Raw genomic sequence first — 9,637 nt, 5'->3', positions numbered from 1 at the left:
TCCAGGCAAATTGAAGTTGTGGTGTTTGCAGTTTGGGCTGTTCCCAAGGTTGATGTGGCCATTGACAGTATATGAGGTGCCAATTTCTAAGATGGAAAGATTAGAGAGATTGGTTAGTTCATATATTAGGAAATGGTTAGGAGTTCTATGGTGTCTTAGTAATGTGGTTTTGTATGGGTAAGGTATTCTCCATTTACCATTCTCTAGCCTAACAGAGGAGTTTAAGTGTGTTTAGGTGAGGTTAGAATTGCTATTATCAGGAAGTAAGGACACCTTAATTAGTAATCTGGTGCCAAGTGTAACTGGAGGGAGGAAGTGGAACTCAAAGCAGGCAGTAGAAGAAGCACATGCAGCTCTGAGGCATACAGGCATTGATGGTAGGGTGCAGCAAGGGAAAGGAGGCTTAGGACTCAGCACAGGGAAACCAGCAAAGATCCGGTCAAAACTCCTGCGGCTTGGAGTTCCCGAGATCCCGGGCTCCGTGATGTAAGTCCGCAAGCACCCACGGTTGGAGCTCCGAGGTCGATCACTGGCCAAATTAGAAAAAATATGACATGCAGTATGTGTATTTCTTTGTAATTGTAGTCTGTGGAATTGTATCCCGATCTTAGGCAAGGGTGATATTTGAGATCTTACAAGCTTAATGATGGGCTAGGATTTGTAGAGGATAGGATGCAGGTGCTTAGCATTTGTTAAGAGCGAGCAGCTGCAGCTTCCTTTATTTAGTAGATGCTGGTAGCATAGGTGGTGAGAGCAGGTATTGAGGGAGGTTGTTCTGGGACGCCAGAACCAATTTTTGAGCCTTCCCATGGTGGTGACGTGGGTTGAACGCAACAAAACGCCAATGAAGGGAGGTGCCCACTTGATAACCCCAATGATGCACATGGACAATGATGTAAATATATGCAGTTTTTTTGCATATGGAGTCATTTATTGTAAGTTGGTATATTTGGTTAGATAGTTATATAATACTTTGGGTTTAGTTATCTTAGTTGAGCACTTATTCTGGAATTATAACACAAGTACTTTGTGTTTTAATTGTAACTCAGCCTGAACACTTTTACTGTAATGTGCTAAAATGAAGAATTGTTACACAGATATCCATCAACTCTTCCCCTCGCCTTCCTTGCTTTTTTTCTTTTAAAGTCCAAGTAACTGAGTATTATTTCAGCGCATTTATACTTAAACCCTTAATCGCGTCCACTATTTTGGATTTCTGCCATTATCCTGAATTCATGTAAACATTTGGAGTATGTGACCTTTTGCACAAGAATGCAGACAAAAATGCTGGAGAAACTCAGCGGGTGATGCAGCATCTATGGAGCGAAGGAAATGGGCAACGTTTCGGGTCGAGACCCTTCTTCAGACTGATGTGAGGGTGGGGTCGGGATGGGGGGGGGGGGGTGGGAAGAAGCAAGGAAGGGTCGGAGCCAGTTGGCTGAGGGAGAGCTGGGAAGGGGAGGAGAAAGCAGGGACTACCTGAAATTGGACAAGTCAATGTTCATACTGCTGGGGTGTAAACTGCCCAAGCGAAATATGAGGTGCTGCTCCTCCAATTTATGGTGGTCCTCACTCTGGCCATGGAGGAGGCCCAGGACAGAAAGGTCGGATTCAGAATGGGAGTGGGAGTTGAAGTGCTGAATCACCATCAGATCAGGTTTGTTATTGCGAACCGAGCGGAGATGTTGGGTGAAGCGATCGCCAAGCCTATGCTTGGTCTCACTGATATAGAGCGGCTGACACCTTGAGCAGCAGATGCAATAGATGAGGTTGGAGGAGGTGCAGGTGAACCTCTGCCGCACCTGGAAAGACTGCTTGGGCCCTTGAATGGAGTCAATGGGGGGAGGTAAAGCGACAAGTGCAACATTTCCTGCGGTTGCAAGGGAAAGTGCCAGAGGAGGGGGTGGTTTAGGTGGAAAGGGACGAATTGACCAGGGAGTTACAGAGGGAGCGGTCTTTGTGGAAAGCAGACAAGGGAGGAGATGGGAAGATGTGGCCAGTGGTGGGATCCCGTTGCAGGTGGCAAAAATGTCGGAGGATTATTTGTTGTATGTGACGGCTGGTAGGGTGGAAGGTGAGGACAAGGGGAACTCTGCCCTTGTTATGAGTGGGGGGGGGGGGGGGGGGGGGGATGGGGAGTGAGAGCAGAGTTACGGGGTATAGAAGAGACCCTGGTGAGAGCCTCATCTATAGTAGAAGAGGGGAACCCCCGTTCCCTGAAGAGCGAGGACATCTCCGATGACCTGGTTTGCACAGTAATGATGGGCAGAATCTTGTAAAGGCAAGAAAGAGAAATCAGTCAAAAGGAGAATCCCTTCCTGAAATGCCTCGCAAAATGTGGCCCGACCTGTTTTCTTCTAGCAATGTGTGTTTTGATCGAGAAAGATAAAATAAGCTGATGGATTGGCTACAAAATTGTAAACAAATTTAAAGTATCTTTCAATTTAAAGCAAACGTACATAAATACAGTGTAGGAAGGAACTGCAGATGCTGGTTTACACTGAAGATAAACACACAATGCTGGAGTAACTCATCGGGACAGGCAGGATCTTTGGAGAGAAGGAACGGGTTGCTTCGGGTCGAAACCCTTCTTCAGACAGGGCGTCAATAAAGAAATTTACTCTCGTATATCCGGGTTGTTTAAAATTTTATCTTATGAATTTCAAGCTTATTTGAATGGTAGAAATTCGTCCATTGCTTAATTTATATTCAATACTAGACTAAGTGGGACCCGTTTGGTCCCATGTTCACACGGGAGGGCTGGTCCCCCAACGCAATATTCCATAACTGGAGCGCTGGTATGGGTGTTGTGGGCTGAAGGTCTCCAGAGGGCTAGTGTGGACATTGTGGGCCAAATGGATTCTTGGGGTGCAGCTCAGTCCCTCAAGCCTGATGTGCTGGCAGTGCACTCATGGCTGTTGGGCTGGCAGTTGAATTTGGTCCTTGAAATTCCATTTCAAGGCTATTCCTTGAAATTCCATTTCAAGCAGGGTGCAAGGCCACCAAATTCAAATCCATTTTCCTACCATTTCAAGCAGGGTGCAAGGCCACCAAATTCAAGTGCAGTTTCCTACCACTTGAAGCAGGGTGCAAGGCCACTGAATTCAAGTGTAGTTTCATACCACTTCAAGCAGGGTGCAAGGCAACCAAATTCAAGAGCTGCTTCATACCACTTTCAGCAGGGTGCAAGGCCACCAAATTCAAGTGCAGTTTCATACCATTTCAAGCAAGGTACAAGACCACCAAATTCAAATGCAGTTTCATACCATTTCATGCAGGGTGCAAGGCCACCACATTCAAATGCAGTTTCATACCATTTCATGTAGGGTGCAAGGCCACCACATTCAAATGCAGTTTCACACCATTTCAAGCAGGGTGAAACCACCATAAAACCACACAAAACACCACACTCACAGTTCAGTAGACATTCAGTGTGTTCAGTTGATTCACAGCTCAGAGTCATGACCTCTCCCTCCCACATCATGCAGAGATGAGCCACACCCACACTTCCGGGTTTTATAATCCCTCGCTCCTCCCATCGGAAAAGGTGTGACCTTTATGGCATGATTGACAGGAGAGAGATTCTCAGCATTTTTGAAACACTAATAACACTTTTATTTTTCATTGATGGGAAGAATCCCCTGCACACGATGAGCGGAGGGGGAAGAGTAAGATGGCGAAAAATCACAGCCGTAAGTGGTAGCGTTTTATCTAAAATCAATATACAGTGCAAACAGGAAGTTGTCAAGTTTAGACCACCCACCATTTGCAGTGCTTTTACTTCAACCCAAACCCCCACCCAACCATTTGCAGTGCTTTTACTTCAATCCAAACCCCCCCCCCCCCCAACCATTTGCAGTGCTTTTACTTCAACCCAAAACCCCACCCAACCATTTGCAGTCTTTTACTTCAACCCAAAGCCCCACCCAACCATTTGCAGTGCTTTTACTTCAACCCAAAACCCCACCCAACCATTTGCAGTCTTTTACTTCAACCCAAAGCCCCACCCAAATATTTGCAGTGCTTTAACTTCAACCCAAACCCCACCAACCATTTGCAGTGCTTTTACTTCAAACCAACCACATTTTCATTTTCAACCCACATGAAGGGCACTCAAGGTCAGTAAAACCACACTCACAGTTTAGTAGACATATGTTCAATGTTATTCACAGTTCAGACTGAGAGACGTGACCCTCTCACTTCCCCATCTTGCAGAGACTGACTGAGGCACAACACTTCCGGGTTTTATAGTCCCTCCCCCCTCCCACCAGCAGGGGCAGCAGAGAGAATGTCAACATTTTAAAAACATTAATAACATTAATGTTTCATCGATGGGAAAAATCCTCTTGTTCTGCGCAGCGGATGGGGACTCTGAGTAAGCTGGCCAAACATCACAGCCGTAAGTGGCAGCGTTTTTTTCTAAAATCATGAAACAGAAAAATAGGAAGTGGTCAAGATCTTATTTTTAGTAATATAGATGTTATCGTGCTTTAGAATTCAGAGCAGTGATTATCAAAGAATTCAAAGTGAAATGGAAGAATAGAAACAAAACTCTTAAAGGTCTCCAATCGCTTTAAAACTTCGCTTATCCATGTCTTCCAGAAATTCTGCCCTTTCTCGTTGTTACTCCAGCATGATGTGAATTTGCAGAGGATGCTCCGTCTAGGTGATTTTTTTCCCTCTGTACTTGTTGCCCATGTTCTTTTTTTAGTGGTAAAAGTGAAAGGTTTGCAGCCAACACATGTTTGGCTCGGAGGAAGTGAATATTTAGTAGTAGATGAGTTTCCTGAGAAAAAAATCCAGTAACACTGTGCCTATTATTGGTACCGGTGCTGCGGGTAACATTAAAACGATCAAGTGTTTTTGTCTCTGGTGAGTATTTTTGCCTCCAAGTTTTCACTGGACCTAGACGCCAAAACATTATCTGTGTATCTTAAAGAAAAACTTGGCCGTAAGATTACCTGTCAACAGATCGACACTGTACACAGCAGATACTGTTCATTTAAAGTATCTGCGGAATGTAATGAGGTTGGCGAAATGTACAATCCGCAGCTCTGGCCAGAAGGGGCATTTGGCCGGCGCTATTACGAGCCGCGCAGGGTTGGAGTCATCGGATCAAGCACTGCGCCTGCCGCGGGGGGAATGAGTGCGCCTGCTGGTGCTAGGGGCACTCACTAGTCTCGCTAAATGAACATTCGGGTACTATCGTTCAATTGTCGTGGCCTGCGTTTGGGCCAGAGCGCAGGCGATAAAGCTCGCCGCTCAGTTGTTGACAACCTTCTGGAGAACTGTGACATACTATGTATGCAAAAGACATTCTTAGCGAAGCAAGACTTGGACAAACTCAATTCTCTCAATGACAACTCTCATGGGGCTGGGAGTCTACAACTGACCTTGGAATGGGAATAGTCAGAGGTAGGATACCAGGGGGTGTGGCTATTCTATGGAACAAGAAGCTTAACTCATCAATAAATGTAGTTCGGCTTGATGCTGACTGGTGCATTGCCATACACTTTGCTCACAACGACAAGGAATTTGTTATCCTGAATGTGTATACACCCTATGAATGCCATCAGAATGAATATTTAAATAGGCTTGCATTCATCTATTCTTTCATTCAAAACAATAATTATTGTAGTGTATGTCATTGGGGATATGAATGCAGATATCTCAGATAGGAACTCATTATTTGCCAATCATATGGTGCTTTTACCTACAGATAGTTATACTTATATTAGTGAGGCCTGGCACACTACGTCATGGCTGGATCACTGTATTAGTGCAGCTGATGCACATGCCTCCTTGGGGTGTATGAGCATTTTGTACGGGGCAGCAATGACTGATCATATACCTGTTGCTATGACAATAAATGTTGAACACATACCTGTGGTATCCAGAGATAGAAATAGCTTTAATACAGAAAAACTGGACTGGTCAACGCTTACAAAGGAAGACATCCTAGCCTATTATGCCCATACAGATAAATCCTTAAGCAATATCCATCTACCTAAAGATGCAATAATGTGTAGTAATGTTAATTGTAAGGATATGAAGCATAGGAGAGATATCTGCTCCATGTATAATGATATAGTAAGTGCTCTATATGTTGGTAGTAAGCCCTACTGCAAGCATAAAAATAAGACACAAAACATCAGGCCTGGCTGGAATAAGTATGTAGCTGAGTATCATGCTGAAGCCCGTGAAGCCACCAAATCATGGGCTATGGCAGATAGACCCAGACAGGGGCCTGTGTTTGAGTACAAGAAGCTCACTAATGCAAAGTATAAGTGTGCTGTTCGCTTCATCTGTAAAAATGAGCAAGCTATGAGGGCTAATTCCATGGCTAAGAAGCTGCTAAGTAACAATGCTACAGATTTTTGGAAAGAAGTGAGAGCTCTTAACAGTTGTAAAACATCTCTACCATGCACTGTAGATGGAATCTCCGGAACAGCTAATATCGTGGAATTATGGCGACATTATAGTACTTTATTCAATTGTGTCCAAGGTGACTTGTATAGGGTGGACAATATTGAGAGTAATGACTCAATGGTGATTATGTCACATGAGGTGTATCATGCCATGAACAAGCTGTCCAGCATCAAAGCAAGAGGCTTGGACATCTTAAGTATGCGAGTATGAGGATAGCTCCTCTCCTTGCTATTTGTTCTACTGGCTTTATGATTCATGGCTTGTTACCAGACACAATGTTGTCTGTTCTGTTAGTGCCGGTCATTAAGGACAAAGCTGGTAAAGTAGGCAGCCTAAATAATTACAGGCCCATAGCTTTAGCCAGAATATTGTCAGATGTTTTAGAAAGAGTTCTGCTGGATAGAATAAATGAGTTTGTTATCTCCACACATAACCAGTTTGGTTTTAAAGCTAAACATGGCACTGACTTATGCATATATGCGCCAATGGAGATTGTAAACAAATATAGAGGCAAAAACTCTTCAATCCTTATGTGCTTTATTGATGCTTTCAAAGCCTTTGATCTTGTTAATCACAGAAAGCTGTTTGTTAAAATGAGTCAAAGAGGGGTGCCTAAATACATTGTGAGAATCCTGGCTTACTGGTATGCCCACCAGACTATGCAAATAAAATGGGGCAATGGGGTCTCAGCCCCATTTGGGGTTAGTAATGGTGTTAGACAAGGGGGAATTTGTCCCCAGTTCTTTTTAATCTTTATATTAATGATCTGTCCAAACAATTGAAAGCATGTAATACTGGGTGCATGATTAGTAATATTTTAGTGAACCATATTATGTATGCAGATGATCTTGTGGTCTTTAGTACATCTAGCGCTGGTCTCCAGCAGCTCCTTACTATATGTTCTGTGTATGGTGTGGAACATGATATTAAATATAATGCTTGTAAGAGTGCTGTTATGACCTGTAGAACCAAAGAGGATAAATGTCTAAAATTTCCTGATTTTTAATTGTCTGACAATAATCTCAGTGTCTGTAATAAGGTAACATATCTAGGGCATTTTATTACAGAACAAATGACAGATGAGGATATTTATAGGCAACGACGCATGCTGTATGTACAGGCGAATATTCTCTTGCTGTTTGGTGCGTGTGCAGATGTGGTGAAGATGTCGTTATTTAGAGCATATTGCACACCACTCTATACTACGCACCTGTGGTCGAACTATGGAAAGACAAGTTTGCAGAGACTAAAGGTGTCGTATAATGATGCCATGAGAACACTGCTAAGGAAACCTAGATGGTGTAGTGCTAGTAACATGTTTGTGGCTGCAGGAGTCAGTACTTTAGAAGCTATCCTAAGAAATCATATGTATAAATTCATTTGCAGGATAAATGACTCTAAAAATGTAATTATTGTGGCTTTGTCAAACATAAGGTTTAGCACTACACGCTACGAATCCCAGTTGTGGAGACACTGGTATCGTTGGCTCGTTGTAGGCCATTGATCATTCTTTTATTCTGGATTTTAATTCATGTATTGTGTTTTTTTTTTAAAATTATATAATTTATGATGCTTTTATAAGTGATATACTAAGATTTTAAATGCACTTTATGATATTTTTTAATATGTAATGCATTTTAATGTAATGTTGCCCCTTGTCTGGACCTTGAGTCCAAAATCAAGTTTATTATTATTATTTCCAATCAAGCTGCCTCCCTTGTCCTGGATGGGATCGACCTTTCTGAACATTGATGTGGGGGGTAGCTAGCTAAGGTTGATTGGAAGGGGACCCTAGTAGGAATGACTGTAGAGCAGCAATGGCAGGAGTTTCTGGGAGTCATGCAGAAGACTCAGGATCTTTTCATCCCAAAGAGGAAAAAATCTAATGGGAGAATGAGGCGACCATGCCTGACAAAGGAAGCCAACAACAGCACAAAAGTGAAAGAGAAGTATGTAATATTGCAAAGATTAGTGGGAAACTAGAGGATTGGGAAAGCAACTAAAAAGGCATTACAGAGAGTAAAGATGAAATATGAAGGTAGGCTAGCCGATAATACAAAAGAGGATACCAAAAGTTTATTCACATATATAGACTATGAGAGAGGCAGGAGTTGACACTGGACTGCTAGAAAATGATGCTGGAAAAGAAGCAATGGGAATAAAGAACTGACTGACGAATAAGCTTTTTGCATCAGTCTTCACTAGCAACGTGCCAGCAATTCAAGTCATGGGGCAGCAGTTAGTGGAGTTGCTATTACTAAAGAGATGATGCTTGGGAAGCTGAAAGATCTGAAGTTGGATGTCACCTTGACCACATGGACGACACCCCAGAGTTTTGAAAGAGGTAGCTTTAGAGATTGTGGAAGCATTAGTAGTGATCTTTCAACAATCACTGTGACAGGAATGGTTGACCAGAAACTCATGTGGACCAGCACAAGTACTGTGGTTACAAGAGCAGAGTATCCTGCAGGGAGTAACTTGTCTCCTTGCACTCAAGTATTTCCACCATCCACAAAGCACAAGTCATGAGGTGATGGAATACATTCCACTTCTCTTGGGAGTTCAGCACTGACTTGCTAAGGATGCCTATACCCTGAAAATCTGGGGGTCAAGTTGATAATCTTGCCACAGGTCTTTTCCTCCCACTGCTCGGACATGAAATTTCCTCCCACTGCTCTGACATGAAATTTCCTCCCATTTCATGTCAGAGCAGTGAGTAGCAAGTTCAACAAATATACTGGCATTCTTTAGTACTGCGATAAAATGAAACGATTTGGATTTGTTCAATTGCAACATATAATGAAGTTGATTAATTCTTCTCAAAACAACTTTACTGCTTCATTTGTCATGTGCATCTGGAGGGTTTTTTTGCATGGGTGTTTCAGATTTAATTTGACCTTAAACTTTAAGCCATGAGCTGCACAACTTTTGTGCAAGATTGTTTGCCATAAAAATATTTTAAAGTAAAAGGTGGCAATGGGGTGTTTGATTTCAGTCCCCTCTCCCCATCCTAGTCTTAGACCACCCACATGAAATTGGATTATGGGAAATACATCAAGCTTATCACACATTTCTTCTTTCAATCTCGACTCCCGATTCTTGTGAGCTCATGATTCTGGTCATGATCCTGGAGCCATCTCAAACTACTATAGAAGTTTGTGCAAGTGCAAAATATGCACTTTTACATCGAAAAGTCCCAGCGTACATC

Source organism: Amblyraja radiata, chromosome 27 (assembly GCF_010909765.2).
Source record: "Amblyraja radiata isolate CabotCenter1 chromosome 27, sAmbRad1.1.pri, whole genome shotgun sequence".
In the NCBI taxonomy this organism is placed as follows: Eukaryota; Metazoa; Chordata; class Chondrichthyes; order Rajiformes; family Rajidae; genus Amblyraja; species Amblyraja radiata.
Note: the sequence above shows the minus strand (reverse complement) of the source record.